This window comes from Monodelphis domestica, chromosome 1 (genome assembly GCF_027887165.1).
Source record: "Monodelphis domestica isolate mMonDom1 chromosome 1, mMonDom1.pri, whole genome shotgun sequence".
Classification (NCBI taxonomy): domain Eukaryota; kingdom Metazoa; phylum Chordata; class Mammalia; order Didelphimorphia; family Didelphidae; genus Monodelphis; species Monodelphis domestica.
In genome coordinates this window covers 21,898,169-21,918,882 of record NC_077227.1, presented here as the reverse complement: position 1 = coordinate 21,918,882, position 20,714 = coordinate 21,898,169, and the positions used below count along the sequence as shown (strand labels likewise).

At 44.1% G+C, this 20,714-nt stretch overlaps 1 protein-coding gene across 1 annotated transcript in view; it reads left to right on the top strand.

The window, feature by feature from the left end:
- Positions 1–212: 212 nt before the first annotated feature.
- RHOBTB1 (Rho related BTB domain containing 1) overlaps positions 213–20,714 on the top strand; it is a 97,748-nt gene continuing 77,246 nt past the window's right edge. Inside the window, exon 1 of the mRNA XM_056795897.1 lies at positions 213–736. The gene's annotated coding sequence lies outside the window, so the exon portion shown is untranslated. The remainder of the gene's footprint in view (positions 737–20,714) is intronic.

Sequence of the window (20,714 nt, the reverse complement as noted above, 5' to 3'; positions counted from 1 at the left end):
GGGGGCTCCACCTCCTGGACCTGGTCCCCGGGACTCGCGTGGGCTACCCCGGGCCAGGCCCGGCCACCAGGCCTGGTTTTCATGAATGAAATCCAATGCGTGCCTATAAATAGCCACGAAGGCTGCTCACGTCATAGTGGGAGCCGTGGCCGTGGCCGAGGCCACCGCCCACTCCCTCCTCCCTCCTCCGCCTCCTCTCTCTTCTCCGCCCCCTCCCACCCCGAGCCAGCGCTGCCACCGGGGAGGGGCGGGAGGCCCGGAGCCCCTCGGGACTGCACCGTACAGGACAGGACAGGACGGGGTGCGGAGAGCAAGCGAGAGGACGGGCGAGCGCACGCCCCACAGCAGCCGCCCCAGCAGTGGACCGCGGGCCGGCTGGCCAGGCAAGCGGGAGGAAGCCAGCCGGGCGGGCCGGCGGGCAGGGGAGGGGCGGGCGTGCCATGCTGCTGCCGCCGCCGCCACCGCCGCCGCCGCTGCTGCTGCTGCTGCTGCCGCCGCCGCCTTTGTGCAAAGTTGGGCAGCGGCTGGCGGGCGGCGGCAGCGCGCGGCGCCCCGTGCGCCCCCGGGCCCCGAGCTGTGGCTGCTAGAGCACACGCCCCCTGGCCGCCCCCTGCCCCCCTTGCCTGCCTGCCTGCCTGCTAGCCGCTGCCGGTCCCCCCGGCCCTCCTACGAGCCACCGCCAGCGACCACCAAGCGCCGCCCCGGCTCCAGGGCTCCCGGGTTCCCGGGCTCCAGGGTAGGTTCTGTGTGGTGAGTCCGCTATTGTCTCAAACTTCCGGAGCAGCCCAGGCTTCCTGGCTGGCCGGTACCCCTGCCGCCTTCCCCTTGAAGCGCTGGGGTCTGCGGTGCTGGTCCCTGCCGTGCCCCTGCAGACAAAGGGAAGTGACAGCTGCGCCCCCAGCGCTGGCGGCCCCCTGCAGCAGGCACCACTTGGTGCCTGGAGTCCCCCCCAACAGGTTGCACCGCCCCCCTCTCCCCAGCCCCCCAGATCCCCGTTCTTCAAATACAGGGCTTCCCCAACCCTCCCGGTGCCCGCAGGACAAAGAGCTGAGCTCTGGCACACCCCAGGCACTCGGGAGGCAGGGATGCAGGCGAGACCAACCCTGCTTGCCCTTGGCACCCTCGGGAGAGTTTCTAGATCAGCCCGGAGTTTGGTGCTCCCCCCACCCCGCCCCTGCCTGGGTCTGTGGAGTCTGTTGTGGGTTGCTGTGACAACAGCTGAGGGCTGCTTGCCTTGCATGAGGGGCTTTGAGATCCCACATCCCTGGTCCGGGTCCTCCCGAACTCTTGAAGGGGGCCAGCGAGCCAGGGAAAGGTAGGAGGACCAGAGGCATTTCCAGGGCGGGAGACCTGAAAGGCAGGGGGAGGGGGAGGAATTTTAAGCATTCCAATAAATTGTTCTGTTGGCTGGGCTGTTTCTATCCCTTGCGATATCAAACATCTCAGTGCTGAGAAATGTCAATATTTGGACTTGAGCAAGCCAGAAAGTTGAAGCAGGAGAGTCAAGCAAAGGGTCCTGGTCTTGGCTTGGCTCAGGCGAACCCAAGCTGTGCATTTGGAGCTGACTGTACACATCTGCTGAAGTTTGATCCAGCCACTGTCCAGGGAGGGCAGATCTAGGAAGGGAGGCCGGAAGAGTGGCCCTGCCAGGGGACTCCTCCTCCAGGAGCCCCTCACAGGGGGTTCTCTCTGGGCTCTCCTTGGGCCTCCAACTAAATGGCAGTCAACTGGCATTCCGTACCTACTATGTGCCAGGCACTGAGCTAATCTCTAGAGATCCAAAGACAGACAAAACCAGCCTCTGCTCTCTAAGCACTCACAGTCCAGTGGGGAAGATAGTAACAAATGTTTACAAGATATACAGGGTAGATACTCAGCTTCAACCTGCCCTGACTGGCTCCCTCACCCGGCAGTGCTAGGCTTGCCCTGCCCCTGAGCTCCCCACTCATGCTTTAACTTCTTTTCTCTTTCCTTCGCACTTTTACTTCTGAAGCTTATCACTCACCATTCTGGAAAAGATCAGTAGTTTGCAAAATACCTTCCACTTGCCTGCCTCCTAGACAGTGGCCAGTAAGCCCATGTTGGGCCTTTTGATTTCTTCTAGGCAAACCTCTGGCTTATTGAGCCTCTGTTTCTACAAACACTTGTCAGAATCTGGGAGTTGCTTTTAACTCCTCCTAAAACTTTTCAGAGGCCTGTGGGAGCCAATAGCTACTAGATAGTAAACAGAAGCTGAGTATTTTCAGTGTAAACAAAGACTGCAGGCCAGGCACACACCTCTGTAGGTGAATGAATGATGGAGTGAGTTGGTCCACTGTTACCTCCAAAAGAAAGAAAACTGCTTCTCTTCTGGCTTTTGTGAACCTTATTTGGGCAACTGAAATGCTGGCCGCTATTTAATCCAGGAATGGGCTTGTGCTTCAGGAAACCTTGAAACAGCCACTCCTCACTCTTTAGGGGTTTACACAGAAGGAAACTGAGCCCCAGAGACATAAAATAACTTGTCCAAGATTATCAAGTTATAGAATAAGGAGATAGAATTTAAACCCAGATGCTCTGATTAAATGTCTAACAACCTTTCTGAAGTGAATTCTTCTCAGAGTCATAGAACAATTAAAGAAGAGAGTTGAGATTCAACTCACTTCTCTGACTCCAAATTCAGTGCTTTCTACTGTGGTGCACTTGCTGCTTGTATTTTGCCAGTATTTTGCATCTAAAGATCCTTCAGTAACTCCATGGCTTTTCTCCCCTGATATAAAGGGAGCATGTTGGCGTATACTCAGTTATGGGTGACAACACATTGTAAAGGATGACACTAGGCAACTGAATGTGGTAGGGCCATTAGGTTGGAGCAGCAAAGTGGTATAGTAGATAGAGCACCAGATCTGGAGCCAGGAAGAAGTTCAAATCCTGCCCCAGACACTTACAACCTGTGTGACCCTGGGTAAATCATTTCACTCCTGTTTGCCTCAGTTTCCTCATCTGTAAAATGAGCTGGAGAAGGAGATGGCAAACCAATACGGTATCTTTGCCAACAAAACCCCAAATTGGGTTATGAAGAGTCCGTCAGGACTGAAACGATCCAACTACAAAAAGAATCCGAAGGCAGGTGCAAACAAGGACTCCTTCAAATTGTAAGAAAGATGAGCTGAGGAATTGGGCTACTCTGGGTAATCCTGGGAAGGCTCCATCAGATGCTCTATAAAATGCTCTCAATTGCCATCTAACAATCCTGTTTTCTAGGCATAACAGATGTTTTAAATGATGAATCCAAGACAAAGAGTCAGTATGAAGTAGCCAGTGGTACACACTGTCACTGGCCCTGGACAAGTTGCCCTTCAAGTGTATCAGGCAACACTTAAGAGGAAATACAGAGAACATGCCAGTCTGCATCAATGGGGATCAAGTCTACTCAGGGATTTCCCTATATAAATGAAACATCAAAAAGAAGCTCTCATGTCAGCCAATCCTGACTCTACCACCCTTGTCACTTTTGTGACCTTAGACAATTCACTTAACTTCCCTAGGCCTCAGTTTCCCCATCAGTAAAGTGAAATGGGCTGAAATAGAAAACTACTAAGATGCCCTCCAGGCCATAGCTACGAACCTAACATTACTCCTTCACTTGGTTTGTACCCTCGGTTTTCCAAGCATTTATTTTTTTATAGTTCCAAAGTATACAGAATAGATGCATAAATATTATAAATGGTTACTTATCAATTTCAGAATATTTGACAAAGCAAAATAAAGCAGCATGGAATAAATAGTGAGTACAAAGAGAGCTGACATGATTGGGAAGACCTGTTCAAGGCCCATCTTGGTCTCATGTGGCCCCTGGGCAAGGCACTTGTGTTTTAGGAGGTCACTCTCAGAGGCAGAGTTGCAGAACAGTTGCCAATCGGTATCCACAGAGAGACTCCTTACCCCGATTTCCTGACACCCAGAATCTGACCCAAAAATGACTATAGGCAGCTTTAGCCACTGTACTTAGCAAATGAAAGGGAGTTTCCACCCTTTGGGAGAGGCAGACCCCTACCTAAACAGAAACTGCCAGTAGCTCCCTGGGGGCTCTCTGTGGGCAGTGGAGTTGGAAGAGTACTTTCTTTTGATGTAGTCAATGCCAGCTGGGAGCAGTGTTCAGGCCTTTGCTCTGGGCAGAGCAGGTCAGCATCTTCAATCGAACCCATGCCTTGAAAGGCTTTGTTTTGATATGGGTTTGTTTCCTATCTCTTGTGCCATGTCTGAAACCCACAGTTACAGATCGCACCTGTATTCAGACCAGGGCAGATCATGTAGTCAGAGCTAGAAGAGATCTCGGATGCCACATCGTTCAACTCTCTCATTTGACAGATGGTGACACTGAAGGGCTTTTCCTCAACTGAATACATTGATTAGTTAAGTGCCAGTTTGCATGTGTGTCTAATAAGAATTCTTTTCTACCTCAAGTCTTAGTCAAGGTTACCCAACTTAGATATCTGGATATCCCAAGAGAGAATGAATCTCTTTACCCTAGAGTTAATGCCAGTCCTTAAGAGATAGGCTATTCTGTTGCTTACTCTATTTGAGGTTGAATCAAGTCATCCAACTTCCTCTAGATCAAGACCTCAGTTTCTTTATCTGTCAAAAGAAGGGGGTTGGCTTAGGTGGTCCCTGGAGACCCTTTGAATCCTTATGAATTCTGCCAGAGCTAGAATTTGGTGTAAAAAATCACTGAATTCGGAGTCTGTGGACCTGAGTTTGAATCTTTGTAATGTGACTTATTGGCTTAGGTGAACTCCAAGGCAATTTACTGTTTTTTCTGGACCTCAGTCTCTTCCTCTGAAAAAGGGGGGTGGGGGGGGTTAGACTGGATAATCTCTGGGTCATTTGAACTTGAAATCAGTGCCCTTTCCTGGCACTGTAAATAGAGTTTAAACTGAACAGAATTGATTTCTTTCTCTGTTCCCCTAAGGCAATCATTGTAACAGTTCATTGTACTTCTTTCTATGTAGGTGATGAGGTAAAGAGGAACAATAAGCTTACTGGGTACTTATCCTCAGGACAAATGCCCAGGGACTTGATGCATTAGTTAAATATGCCTGAAAAGAAAACAAAAAAATAAAATGAAAGAAAGATCAAGCTTTAGCATAAGATATCTGAGTTTAAAGCAGCCTCCTCCTAAGTTGTTTTCTCTACTTCAGTGAAATTACCTTGGCTGCTGTTTTCATTGTGCTTTTTGATATCTCAACACCATTTTAAAGGGACAATATCATTTCAGAATTAAAAGCCAGATATTATACCCCTCCTTATCATCCTTATCAGCTTTCATTCTCTTCTTACCCTGGAAAGTATCACATTGCCTTCCACATATCCTCTTTCATGGGAAAATAGAGCTTATTTTATATGTTAGAGAAGACCACTTTTAAGACCCTCAAAGTCAATCTCTGGGCCAAAAGTCCTTCTGAGTGTAGTGCTTTGGAGTGATTGCACTTTTTGGAGACTTCTATAACTTCAGGTCTTAGGTACCTGAAAGCTGGATGCTGGAGAATCAAGATTTTATTCTATAGCTTGATTGCATTTATTTTTATCATATTCTGTACACTAGTAATCCACTGATGAGAGGGGAGAAATTCCAGTCTTGATTTGTGTTGGCCAGTGTCAGTTAAGAACATTCAGGGAGGATCCGATCCCTGACTGAGCACTATATAGGGGGAGACAAGAAAAATATAAGCGAGAATATGGTGTGGTAGATTAAGAGTCTGAGGACTTGTGTTGGAATCTCATCTCTATCATTTTTTACTCCATATGTAGTCTTGGGAAAGTCATCTTTCCCTACTTCCTCATCTGTAAAATGAAAAGGTTGGACTAGATGACCTCTTAAGCTTCCTTCCAGTTCTACACCATAATAATATTGTACTGTTTGTTCTCTGGTCTTGAAGTTCCTACAAGTTTGGAAGAAGACAGAGCCAATGAAAATGGATTGGAACAATGGGTGGGGGCAGTGCCAGAGGCTCCTAAACAGATAATGCAGCCTTATATTATGCAGTAGAGATAATAAATGCTGGAAGAACTCTCGGTGTTCCATTCTGTTACACTTTGGTGGTATCCCGTGAACTGACATGGTAAAATTCCAAACAGTTAATGACATGCAGATTCTCTAAGAGATCATCTGAGTGGACATTTGTGGGGAAATGTGTTTAACTAATTTCTTTTGCTTTAAATTAAATTTATTTTATTTCGGTGTGGAGAATAGAAGCATTTTCCAAGTTTACATTTATTTCCAGATTAATCTTTGCTTCTATATCTTCAGTCAAATAATCCATTTCATGAGAGTAGACCAAATGTCAAGGAAAGTTTGGGAGGTTACCTAATTTTCTGTTACAGTGAGACAAGGAGAAATCCTCCTCCTGGCCAGCAAGAGCCTGTTGGAAAGTATGTTGGAGATAGCAGAAATCTGGGTACAAAACCTACCTTTGACACTTGTTCCCATAAAGATCATATAAGGAATGGAGAAAAGAGAGGGTCTGGATTCAAATCCCACCTCTAGCAGTTAATTATGATGTATAACCATAGTCAAATCACCTTAATGCCAATGTGCCTCAATTTCCTTAGCTATAAACAGGAAATTTTGATTCCTGGAAACAGTGGCAGTTCCAGACTTAGTAATGGTACAAATCTGAGTTCAAATCTTGTCTCTGACACTTACTATCAATTGCTCAATCAATATTTATTAATCTCCTACTATGTGCCAGGAACTATGCCAGCACACTGGGGATACAATAGGAGGCTACCCTGAAGGAACTCATCACCAAATGAGGGGAGGCAACATATGAATGTATCCAGATAGTCTTCATTCAGGATAAATAGGAAATAAGTAAAAGAAGGAAGGCACTAGAATTAAGAAAGGGTTGGGTAATGGACTTCTCTACTAGCAGCAAAGCAATGATCCAGGACAATTCTGAGGGACTTAGGAGAAAGAATGCTATCCACATGCGGAGGAAGAACTGTGGGAGCAGAAATGCAGAAGAAAAACAACTGTTTAATCACAGGGGTCGATGGGGATATGGTTGGGGATGTAGACTCTAAATGATCACCCTAGTGCAAATATCAATGGTATGGAAATGGGTCTTGATCAGTGACACATGTAAAACCCCAGAGAAATCATACATTGGCTATGGAAGGAGGGTTGGGGAAGGGAAGGGAAAGAACATGAATCTTGTAACCATAGAAAAATATTCTAAATTAATTAAATAAAATTTTCAAAAAATAAAAAAGATAGTAAGGATTTTTATTAAACAAATAAAAATAATATACAGGAAAATCATTTAGTTGCATAAAAAAGGGTTAAGACTTAAAGGAAGCCATGGAAGGGAATAGGCAGAGATGAAGAGGGAAAATTTAGGAGCATAGAAAGCAGCCAAAGAAAATGCCCAGAAATGAGAGATGCAGTGTCATGTTGACTGAAGAATCAAGAGGCCAGTATCACCGAATCAGAGTATAAGGTAGGTAGTAAGATATAAGAAGACTGGTGAAATGGAAGAGGGGATTTGATTACAAAAGACATTGAATGCCCTATATAACCCTGGGCGAATTCTTTATCTTTCTTGAGCCCAAATTTGTCTTTTGGAAGATAGAGATATTAAACCCTTATGGGGGTTGGGAAGTTCAAATGAGATTTTGTACATGAAATGTTTAAGCACATGGATGAAGAGGAGGATTTTATCCTCATCTTTATGTGTGACTTTCAGAGAGAAATACTACTGGGACTAGCTATCATTATTTTATGCTTAGTGATTGTTTTGATGAGTAAAATTAACATCTTTGTGGTTTTATTTGGGGGGGGGGGGTAATTGACCAAAAGTAACCAGTCTTCCATTGGCACACTGAAAGCCATTTTCTGCAGAGCTCTTATAGTAGACACATTGATGGGAATGATAGGTGCCACATCATATCATAGTAACACATGCTTTTGATTTCTTCTTTTGGATCTATATGTTTTGAAAGTTCTTCTATGTTCTATGCAGTTGAGAGATTCTGCGTCTTTGATAGAACAACATTTGCTAAAACATTCTTAAATTTTTATGGGCTAATGTGATGTCCAGGATGGTGACTAGCAATAGTTTTGACCACAAATGGCCCAGTTCCAGTATACTCTCTTGGTTGGGCTCTCAAGGACAAGATCTGAATTTGCTGATCTATCTTCAAAAATGGCGGTCTTCTGATTGGATAATTCTAGCCGCTAGGTTGAGTCTCTCTAGGTATTGGGAAGGTGCTTAACTTTTGCAGCTTGCAGGAACATATTCCACAGTAGTCCAAGGCTATCTATAATTCCTAGTGGTCATGGCCTGGACCTGGATTGCCATCATAAATGTCTCTTCCCTATGAACAGATCTGTGTGATTCAACCATTTGGTTAATGCTTCTAGTTGAGCTGTTGGTTGTTACCCAAAGAGGGCCACACTTGGGTTTTTGCCATTTCACATGCTCCATTCAGATTTTTCAGTAAATAATAACATGACATAAGGGGAAAGTGAGGCCAAGTTTTTATTAGGAAGCATAGTTTCCTTTGAGGTGTGAGGTGTATGTTTGGGTGTCCAACCACTGTTGACAATATCCAATGGTGTGAACCATTCACTCTTCTGTTGTTTGTTTCAAAAGAATCTGTTAAGCTTTTAACTTGTTTATCTCTATCAAGCCCTTTCCTCCTTTTGTCAAAGAAAGGCATTCAACTTTCCGTAGATGCTTTAGGAGGTAATGGGCCCTGTATTTCATTTCTATTGGATAAGGTTCTGCTAGGGTACTTTCCAAATCTTTCATCATCAATTTTATAGTCTTAGAAGTATTATTATTATTAACAGAAAAGCCCTGTTCCAGTCATCCCAGACTAAAGGGGGCTAAAGAGGCCTGTTATAGCAACATTTCTACTCCCCTGTATTACCATAGTAGCTGGAGATTTTCCAATAAACAATAAGATGACATAAGAGGAATGTGAAGGCCAAATTTCTGTTAGAAACCATGGTTTCCTTTGAGATGTGAGATGTATGTTTCTGTGTGCATGTGTGTGTGTTTCTGTCTGTGGCCTAATTAAACTTGTGCAAATAGGTCATATCCAAAGATGGAGCAGCACCTTCTTAGCTCTGGGCTGTATTTAGGCCATATATTCACAATCTATTAGTTTTTTTTTTTAAATTTAGGAAATAAACAGTAGGTGCTATCAGCCCCCATTATAAGAATAGCTAACATTTCAATAACACTTTATATTTTGGAAAGTACAAATTTATCTTACTTGACCCGCAAAATATCTCTGAGAGGTGGCCGTATCAATATCCCCATTTTATAGATGAGGAAACTGAAGAGCAGAGAGGGACACTCCTCTTGCCTTGTTTTCCTCTTTTGTCTCTGACTGATCCTTCTCTATCTCCTTTGTGGGATTTTCGTCCAGATCATGCTCTTAACCATAGGTGTCCCTCAGGATTCTATTCTGGGCCCTTTTCTTTTCTTCCTAGATAGTGCTTCACTTGGTGATCTCATCATCTCCCATGGGTTCAATGATCACTTCTGTGCTGATGGTTCTCAAATCTACTTGTCTTCTCCCAGCATCTACTAACCTCCAAATTCATATCTCCAATCGCCTTTCTGACATTTTGAATTAGATGGGCAGTAGACATCTTAAACTTGACATGCCCAGAATGGCATGAATTATCTTTCCCCCTAAACCCTTATCCATCTTCCCCATATTATCTTCCCTTTTACTATCAAGGACAACTACATCCCCCATCCCCCTCCCCCAGTTCCTCAGGTTCACAAACTAGAAGTCATCCTGGACTCTTCACTTCCTCTCTCATCCCCCAAGTCCAAGCTGACCCAAGACCTGTTGATTTGCCCTTTGCAGCATCTGGTGAATATACTCCCTCTTTTCCAGTAGACCTCTTCTCCTCTGACCTGGCCACCCCCTTGTCCATGTCCTCACCTCACACATAGAATAGTACAACTGCTTGATAGGGGTCTGCCTGCCTCAAGCCTCTTCCTATTTCAGTCCATCCTCCATTCACTCACCAATGTGATTTTTTAAATGTTCAGGTCTGAATATGTTATCTCCCTCCCCCTTATGCTCTAATGGCTCCCTATGGTTTCCAGGAACAAACATAATTCTCAAAACCCTTCATAACTTGCCTCCTCCTACCTTTGCAGTCTTCTTACACCTTCTCCCCACCACACAATCTTTGATCCAGTGACACTGACTTCCTGATTGTTCCATGAACAAGGGCCAGGAAGGACCTGAGCCATAGCTTGAACCTAGAACAGAATCTTCTGCTCTTTGGACTCTCTTTCCCCTCACCTCCAAGCCACTGCTTGCCTGGCCCTGAACTTATCTGGTGGGACACTAGATGCTTGGGAGTGGAGGTCAGGAAGAGAAGTTGGTGCTTGAGCTGGCCTTTGAAATAAAGTAGGAATGCCAAGAGATGAAGATGAGGATGGAATTAATTCCAGGAATTGAAGGAGGACAGCCAGGAGATGGGCTGGGGAACAATGGGAAGGCCAATGTAGCTGAACTGCAGTGTTTAAGAAGGAAGAATCTGGAAGGGCTTTAAATGCCACCCAGAGGAGTTGGGATTTAAATCCTGGGAACACTAAGGAATGACTGGAGTCTGTTAAGTAAGGAGTGATGTGGTTGGACAGTGTGTTAGAAAACTGTTTGCCAAGTTGTGTGGAGTGTGAAATGGAGGGGAGAAAGACCAGGCAAGAGCACCAATTAGGAGGACTTCACAGTAGTCCAGGCAAGAGGTGGTGAGGGCTTGCACTAGAGTGGATATATGAGTGCAGAAAGGGGACCATATACTAGAGGTGTTGGGAAGATCAACATGACAAGACATGGCAATGTGGTCAAGGTGAGGGGAGACTTGAAGGATGGAAAGACTTGAAGGATGGAAGTGTCTTCAACAAGATCATGCAGTTAGTTTGGAAGGGCACATGGGACATAGTTGATGAAAATCATTTGAAGAAATTGAAGCTATTTAGCCTGAATGTGACATGCTATTCTCTTCCTATTTGATGGGCAGGCAGGCAGAAGAGAGATGAAACTTGTCCTGCTTGGCCCTGGAGGGTGAATCCAGGAGGGAACCATTGCAGGGAGGGAGGATTTCTCGCAAAGGGGCCAATCAAGGCATGATATCATAGAAACCTTCCCAACAATGGGATTTCCCAGCTTCTCAAGGAAGTGGGGACTTTCCTCACTGGTGGTAAACTGGAGCTGGATAATCACTAGTCAGCAGTGTTTTGGTGGGGGCTCTTTGTTGGGTCTGGGTTGGACTATAAGGCACTTTTGAGTTCCCTTCACCTCTGAGGCCCTGTAATGGTGTAACTTGAGGTGGCATACATGCTGCTAAGTGGCACAGTTGATAGAATATAGAACTGGAGATTAGGAAAACCCAGCTCTGCAATCTTGGACAAGTCACTTTTCTGAGTCTCAATTCCCTCATCTGTAAAATGGGGATATTAACAATAGCAGCCTCCCACAGTCATCATGAGAGTCAAATGAGAATATTTGTCAAGTGCTTCGCAAACCTTAAAACAGTAGAGAAGTTCTAGTTTGTTTTATCATCATATTATGCAAAGAGCACTGAACTGGGATTCAGGAGACTAGGATTTGGTCCTGGCTCCAACACCTGTTAATGTGACCATTTCTTTGAACCACTATATTTTCCAGAGGGGTGAAGAGCATATGTCCTGTGTGCCTTGCCGTGAGAAGATTGCTTTGGAAAGCAGATAGAGATGCGATCCATTGTTGGTATATGGGTTTGACCCCTGGGAAGTCAAAAAGGCTACCCTAGAGAGATTGCCAGCTGTTAAAGACAATCCCAAGACCCATTTCTCTTAGGAGACTGGCTCCTTCCTGGCTGATCCTTCTTTGTGGGGACTTCAGAGATACGTGATTTCATCAGTATGATTCCCTTCCCACCATTGCCTCCCCCCCCCCCCCAAATCATATATCATCTGTGTACATAGTTGTCTGCATGCCGTTTCCCCAAGTAGAAGGCTGCAAACTCCTTGAGGGTAGGAGCTGGTCTTGCCTATTGTGATAGTCTCACCACTTAGCACAGTGCCTGGCATATAGAAGGTGTTTAATAAATGCTATCAGACTTGATAATGTCTAGAGTTGGCTATGATCGACAATTTCATTGCCCTGCAGCCAAGCTGGTCACATGCCTCCTGGGAGTGAGCTGATCTGGTACTCAAATGACCTGTGCCCTGCTCTTCCTTCGTTCCGTCCTTTGCCAAGCCCAGGCTGAGCCGTGCTGATCAGCAGTTTCCAGTTACTTACACCAGTCCAGACTTATGGCCTTTGAGTCCCAATGGGCCATTGGAGCCCCACTGCCATGTAGGACTTGAGGGCCTAAAAAGGAACACAGAAATGTCCGAATGATCACAGGATTCCATTTGTGTAAAGTGGTGTCCGTTATGTGCACAAGCTTTTATTGTCATCCATCCAGAGCTGATCCTGCTTCTTTTTCTGAATGTTTTATTGCCCCCAATTCATTTGAAGGGGGCCTTCCCTGAGGCTCTGAGCCCTGGTATAGGCAGCACACACCTGTAGAAGCCACCAAGGGATGGAGTGGCAAGAGAGTCAGACTAGCTGGATGACCACCTCTCCACCTCTGCACCTGTAAAATGGAGAATAACATTGCTTGGGGCTAATTTCCCTCACCAGGGTGTGAGGCTCAAATGATAGAATGTGTCTGCAGAGGTGTAAGACCTTTATACTAGTAGAGCAGCAACACTTATTACAGCAGAAATTGGGCTGAACTGGAACTGTGGAGTAAAGGGCCTGGGTTCAAATGCCAACCTTCCCCCTTTTGTACCTGTAACCCTGAGCCAGCCACTGAATCTTCCTTGGTCTCAGTTTCCTCATATGTAAAGTGAGAGTGTTAGATGAGATGACCAATAAGGGACATTCTAGATCCAAGTCTATGAAGATATTGACAATATATTCTGTACACATATATACATCTCTCCCTCCTTCCCCCCCCCGTCTCTCTCCCCCTCCTTCCTTCCCTTCCTCTCTGTCTGTCTCTCTCTCCCTCCTTCCCTCTTTTCCTCTCTCTCTCTCTGTCTCCTCTGTCTCTGTCTCTGTCTCTGTCTCCCTCCTTCCCTCCCTTCCTCTCTGTCTGTCTCTCTCTCCCTCCTTCCCTCCTTTCCTCTCTCTCCCTGTCTCTCCTCTCTCTGTCTCTCTCTCTCCCCTCTCTCTCTGTCTCTCTCTCTCCCCTCTCTCTCTGTCTCTCTGTCTCTCTCTCTCTCTCTCTCTCTCTCTCTCTCTCTCTCTCTCTCTCTCTCTCTCTCTCTCTCTCTCTCTCTCTCTCCCCCTCCTCCTTCCCTCCCTTCCTCTCTGTCTGTCTCTCTCTCTCCCTCCTTCCCTCCTTTCCCCCCCCTCTCTGTCTGTCTCTCTGTCTCTGTCTCTGTCTCTGTCTCTCTGTCTCTGTCTCTCTCTCTGTCTCTCTCTCTCTCTCTCCCCCCCCTTGCTCCTTCCCTTCCTTCCTCTCTGTCTGTCTCTCTCTCTCCCTCCCTCTCTCCCTCTCTCCCTCTCTTTCTCTCTCTCTTCTCTCTTCCCCCACAGAACAGAGAAGGGAAGGTGGTAATAGACTAATACAATTGCTTGTGTAAATCATACTTTTTATTTACAAAGCATTTTCCTTGCCATAGACTTGGGAGTGTAACAATTAAATTAGGACTATGGTCCGTATTTTTCATAAAGTTTATTAGTATTTACTTGGATAGGAAAAGGCAGAGAGATAGGAAAAGCCTATTCTCACTAGCCACGTGGGCATTCCCAACATGGCTCCCTCAACCACCTAACTTCCCCAGTTTACTGAGGAACCAACTGAAACTCAAGAAAGTTGGATTTGGAATTGGGAAGACTCGAGTTCAAATTCCCCTTTTAATCACGTATTAGGGTTTCCCTGGGCAAATCTCTTAAATTCTCAGAGCCTCAATCTCTTCTTCTGCAAAATGGAGTTGAAAATAATAGCTCCTCCTTCACTGGGTTGTCGTCAAATGCATGAAAAGCCCTTTGGCAACAGTAAAGAACTCTATAAAGGTCAGCAATGCTGGTGATGACATATCATGTTACACAATAAATGTGCCAAACTGTAGCAAAATAAAATGTTCTGTCATTTCTCCTCTCTCTCTCAACTCTCCTCCTAGTAGGGACTCTGGGCTTGGAATTGGGAGAGGCCAGGTGCCAGCAGTTAATTTTGTGATTTGATCTCAGCTAAGTCCCTTAAGTTGGAAACTCTGTTTCATCATCTGTAGAATGGGAGTAATAATGCTCATGACCTACCTGACCAGATTGCTTTTTAAAAAGCACTTTGCAAAGCTCAATTCCTGTATAAATGTTTTCATCTTCCTCAGGCACTAAAAATCAACACCAGCAATAATGAAAGTTCCTAGAAAGTAGCGGAGAAGTTTTTTCTCCATTTTTCTACTATCTTCTCCTAATGAATTCCTCCCTATTCTTGCCTTCCTCTTGAATCATCAGGATGCATCTTTAATAGTCTCCCTGGCTGCAATCTGCTTAGAGCCAGCCCTGGGTGAGCCCAGGCCCTTCCCTACTCCAGGCAGGGACTGCCCCTTGCATTGATGCTAGAAATATAAACTTATAATAATTTCCCCTTTTACCCTCTGTCATCTGATAACTTGCCTGCCCCCCTTATTTCTGTCTCTGGGAAATGTTTTCCAACAGTCTTCTCACCAACTGCTATACTCACTCCAGCACCCAGTGCCTAGCTTGGGAATTTTTTAACCTGCTTGTTGGCTCCATCTGTCTGTCTTTCTGTTTGTCATCGACTATGCTGAGGAAGGCAGCCAGGCCCCCTTCACTTTCTCCTTCATCTTCCTCTGTGGTGAAACAAGAGAGTAGGCTGCAGGCCACCTTCTTTGAATGGACTTCCAGCATAACCACACGCTATGTTGCCATTTGGAATAATGAGAGTTCACATTCATCTAGCATTTTAACAGTTGCAAATTCAGTATTCAGTGCAGTGCCTGGCCAGTAGTCAGTGTTTGCTAATGACTCACTGATTGCCCAAGGTCACACAGTCAGTGTAAGTGGTAGCCAGGATTTGAACTTGGAAACCAAGTCCAGCATCTTAACCCATGTTTTAACTTTTAGAAGTAGGATGTGGGCCAAGGCATTCTGCCCTCTACATTCTGCCTCATTGCCTTAAATCAAGGGATGAATGGATGAATGGGATGGATGGGATGGATGGATTGATGAATGGATTTGATGGATGGATGAATGGATTGGATGGATGGATGGATGGATGGATTGGATGGATGGATGGATGGATGGATGGATTGATGAATGGATTGGATGGATGGATGGATGGATGGATGGATGGATGGGATGGTTGGTTAGATGGATGAATTGATGAATGGATTGGATGGATGGATGGATGGATGGATTGATGAATGGATTGGATGGATGGATGGATGGATTGATGAATGGATTGGATGGATGGATGGATGGATGGATGGATGGATGGATGGGATGGTTGGTTAGATGGATGGATTGATGAATGGATTTGGATGGATGGGATGGTTAGATGGATGGGATGGTTGGTTAGATGGATGGATGGATGGATGGGATGGATGGATTGAAGAATGGATGGGATGGATGGGATGGATGGATGGATAGATGGATGGATGGATGGATGATGGGATGGGATGGTTGGTTGGATGGATGCATGGTTGGTTGGGATGGATATTGATAGAGGTGAAAGCACTTGTCCAAAGTCACATGGGGTCTGAGTCAAAACCAAGATTCCTATCAAACACCTTTCACTGTTGATTCAAGGCCTTTCTACTATACCACACAACTCAACACAAGGGGGATGCCTGCCACAGAATGTAAAACAAATCACAATTAAATAAGGCACGTTTATTTGGGCTTTAACAGTACTGGGGTTTTCCCCTCCCCACTCACTACTTTTGAAGGACTGTTGAAGAGATATTAGATCATCACAGGCTAACAGTTCTGGTAGAGATCTCATTGCCCAGGCAGTCACTTCATACCCCAAAGTATCAGGTGATGGTATCCAAGAGCCTATCAGCCCACGTTTCCTTCCCTGTAAATTGAGTGAGTTGGGGTCCCTTCCAATTCTCAATTCTCCTTATTTCTATTTCTTACTTCCCTTATATAAAGAAAGCTTTCTCTTTTTGTGAGAGTAGGCTTCTGGGGCTGAGATTATTGACTCCTTTTATGCAGGGTGTGCCTTAGGTATTATCAGCCACTGAGCCCCATGCTCTAGTCCCTTACTTTTTTTGTCTTGGCTCTTTCAGGAAACATAAAGGTTCTTTCTTTCAAAGGGTTGTGCTCGGACCTACTTTAAATAATGAATGAAGGAGACAACTAGGTTGCTCAGTGGATAGAGAGCCAGGCTTGAAAATGGGAGGTCCTGGGTTCAAATATGGCCTTAGATATTTCCTATATATATGGCCACTGGGCACATCACTCAACCCCAATTGCCTAGTCCTATCCACTCTTCTGCCTTAGAACCGATACACAGTACTGATTCTAAGATGGAAGGTAAAGATTTTTTAAAAATAGTGAATGACTTTGGCCTTTCCTCAGCAGGCCTAGGGCACAATAGGCTTTGTAGATGCAGAGCCAAGAGTTGGGTTTGTCAGCCAATACTTAACGCTGTTGGACAGGGGCCTCTTTTGAGGGGAGCTGTTTAAATATAATATCAACTAACTTAAAGCTTTGCAAGATACTTTGCATATGTTGTCTTGTGTTGGCAACACTAGGAGGTACTTATCCCCAATTCATTTTTTAATTTATTCATTTGTTATTATTGTTATTGTTATCCCCAGTTTATAAATGAGGAAATGGATACAAACCAATATGATGAAAACCAATAAATGATTTGCCAGGGTCACACAACTAGGAAGTGTCTACGGTAGCATCCTTGCTCCAATGCAGTGCCCTAACCAGTCAACCATCTAGCTGTTCCATTTAAGAACAGAAATCAGGGAGGAAGCTTTACATGTTTCTGCTGTGTCCTTGAAATCCAGATTTAGTATCAGGGATTTCGTTGTTCTTTAGTTTTAGGCATGCCCAAGTTTTCCTTACCCTATTTGGGGTTTTCTTGGCAAAGATACTAGAGAGTTTGCCATTTCCTTCTCCATGTCATTTTACAGATGAGGAAATGGAGGCAAATAGGGTGAAGTACCTTGCCCAGGGTCATACAAGCTAGTAAGTGTCTGAGGCCAGATTGTATTCAGGTGGATGAGCGTTCCTGATGGCAGACCTGGCACTTAATCGCTATGCCATCTAGAAAAGAACTGGATTAGGAATCAGAGAACTTTGTTTCAAATCTTAATTCTTTTGTTTACTACCAGGATGGTGTTGGAGAAGTTGTTGCCTCTCTGGGTTTATGAGATGGATAGAATAGAGTAGAGTAGAGTAGGGACCAGTGGTCCCAGAGAATAGGAAGGAATGGTAGTAATGGGTAGAAATAGAAAAGAATCTGATTTGGGCTTATGATAAGGAAGAAGTTCCTAATCACGGCATCTACCCTCAAGTGGAATAGATTGCCTTGAGAGGAGATAGAGAGTTCCCCCTCACTGGCAGTCTCCAAGCAAAGGCTGGATGGTCTCTTGCTGGAGGAGGAATTCTTTTCAGATATAGATGGGACAAGATGCTCTCTTCCAACTCAGATTCTGTGATTGAGGGAGATAAAGTGAGAAAGTTATCGTGGAGTTAAATGGCACATCCCTTCTGTTCTACCTGCATTCCCTTCTGCTGCCCAGGTTTCTGCCTGTTGATACCCTCTGATCCTGCAGGGTCCAGTTCAGTTGCCAGTAATGAGTCCTGGGTAGCCTTCTTACATGCCCCCAAACCAAAGTGATCGCTCTGTCCTCTGACTTCATGACATTTGTCTTTTATACGCAAAGGTAGTAACTCATCAAGAAGTATTTTCTACATCCCTGCAGGATGCAGAGCACTGAGAAGGTATTAGGGGCAAGACAAGCCCCTGCCCTCAATGAGCATACGTAGAGTTCAGATAGCATCGTTACCATCTTCTCAGGCTAAGTTCATGAAAGACAAAGTAGTGCATAGGGTGGTCTAATGGGAAAGATCATCACCAACTAGGGAATCCAAGAAGAGATCATAGAGAATATGGGATCTAAGCTGCACTTTCAGGGATGGGCCAGAGTTCAACAGACAGAGGAAGCCAGAGAAAACATTCCAGACATAGGGTACAAGCTGATCAAAGTCAGTGAGGCATGAGAGCACATCGGACAGAAAGGAATCTAGTCTGGTTGGAGCATAATGCAGGAGAACTTGTAATATGAGCTTGGAAAAGTAGAGCAGTGCCAGATTTGTGAAATAATAATAACAACAACAATTTGAATTTCTGTAGTGCTTTCAGGTTTTAAAAGAACTTTACAAATATCCCATTTGATCCTTCTAACATTTCTGAGTGGTAAGAGCTATTATTATACCCATTTTAAATATGAGGAAACTGAGGCTGGCAGAGGTTAATTGATTTTCCCAATGTCACCCAGCCAGAAAGTGTCTGAGGCTCGATTTTAACTCGGATCTTCCTACCTCTAGTCCCAGTGCTCTGTGCACTCAAGAGCCAACTAGCTGCTTCATGGAAGGCCTTGAATGTCAAGTAAAGAAATCAATACTTTTCTCAGGATACCACAGAAAACTACAGAAGACTTCTGAAAAAGAATGGCATGAGTTTGCTTTTTTTTTTTTAATAAATGTTTAACAAATTGAACTGAATGGCTAATATCTCTGGTTCAGAAAGTTTATACTCACAACAACTGAAGAATAAATTAGAAGGGGGAAATAATGAGAATGGAGTGACCAGTAAGAAGAAATGTGCCAGAGGTTCATTGACTGTCCTTGGTTGCTGATTAAATAGGAGAAATGAAGGAGAGGGAAGAGTAAGCCATAAACCCAAGGTTTGGAACTTCAGGGACTGAGTGAATGGTGGTACCTGGACCAAAATTACACCGTCAGAAGGAAGGAGATTTGGGGGGAAAGCTAATGAATAAGCTCAGTTCAGAAGCTGAGTGAGTTTTAGGTGCTATTGATACTGAAAGGGGTTGGATCCAAGGTCAGAAGAGAATGGATATGATAGAGATAAAAGTTTGGGAGTCATCTACACAGATGTGATAGTTGAAGGCCCAACAATGAATTTGTTTATCAAATTTGATCGTTAAAGCAATCAATTTAGGGGGAAGATAAAAGAAGGTAAATGAAGATTAGGTTTTTTATTTGTATGTCACACATATAGTGTGTATATATATATATATATATATATATATATATATATATATCTTCGCCTCAACTCTTCAGCTTCTCTTTCTTGAGTATAACATACACTTACATCACTGTTCATCCTGATTTTTGGCTTGCCACTGAACTTCATTGACTCTGGAAGAGAGAATGAAGCTGGCTGTTGACATTTGGCAACTACCTCACTTAAATTCAATTCATGAACAAGTCAAGACATCACCCCATGATGCCATTGGTCCTTCTTGGAAAACCAAAGATACCTCAGAAAATTCCTAGAAGTGTGACCCTAGCAAAGTCACTCAACTTCACTTGCCTACCCCTTACTGCTCTTTTACCTTGGAACTGATTCTTAGTGTTAATTATAAGACTGAAGGTAAGGGAGAAAGAAAGAAGAGAGAGAGAGAGAGAGAGAGAGAGAGAGAGAGAGAGAGAGAGAGAGAGAGAGAGAGAGAGAGAGAGAGAGAGAGAGAGAGAGAGAGAGAGAAGGAAAGAAAGCAGGCAGTAAAGAAAGAAAGAAAGAAAGAAAGAAAGAAAGAAAGAAAGAAAGAAAGAAAGAAAGAAAGAAAGAAAGAAAGAAAGAAAGAAAAGAAAACCATCAATAAACAACACAGTACTATCAAAGCTCTTATTTCAAAAACACAAATGCAGTTGATACGTTAGGGAACATTTTGAATACAACTCAAATTTTGAGTTTGCTTATAGGAGGTTTCTTTTGAGAGAAACAGAGAGAGAAGCCATATTTACTGTATATCTTTTGGCTTAGAAAGAGCTGTGGTTAAGAGAAAGACAGGTCTGACCCGATCCCCTCCCTTCAAATTCCCTGAGACTTTCAGGCCATTGAGTTTCCACCCTCTCTTGGGAATCAGAGTAGAAGTTGAGCAGTAGCCTTTGTTGCAGTCTCTATTTATTTCTTAACTATTTGGCATGTATAAAATGGTCCTACTATTTTAATTAGGTTTCTGCCTTTTTTATGTCACTGATGAAATTTCTGAGCATTGTATTCCTAACCCCATTTCCCCCATAAATCCTTTGTTTTTATTACTCAATTTTATGTGGTGGGTGCTTTCGTGTCGACTTATAGCAAAACTGACTGAATATGTAATTTCAACTCATAGTTCATGATTATTCAACATTCTTTGGTTACATGAAATAAAACATAATTAGTCTACACTTAGCAAAATAGCTGAAATGCTTGATACCATAATTACGGCAAATCCAGTGTTTTTATTAAAAATAAAACTAAAAATAATTCATTGATATATCGGAATCCACAAAGAAAATTCTAGGCTCATGGGAAAAGCTTTCTATCTCCTCCTCTCCAAATTATTCAGTACATTCATTCAATAGAGATTTAATAAATGCCCTATTTAATAAATGCCATTAATTACCCTCACGTAGCTTGCCATTTAGTAAGGTTGGAGCGA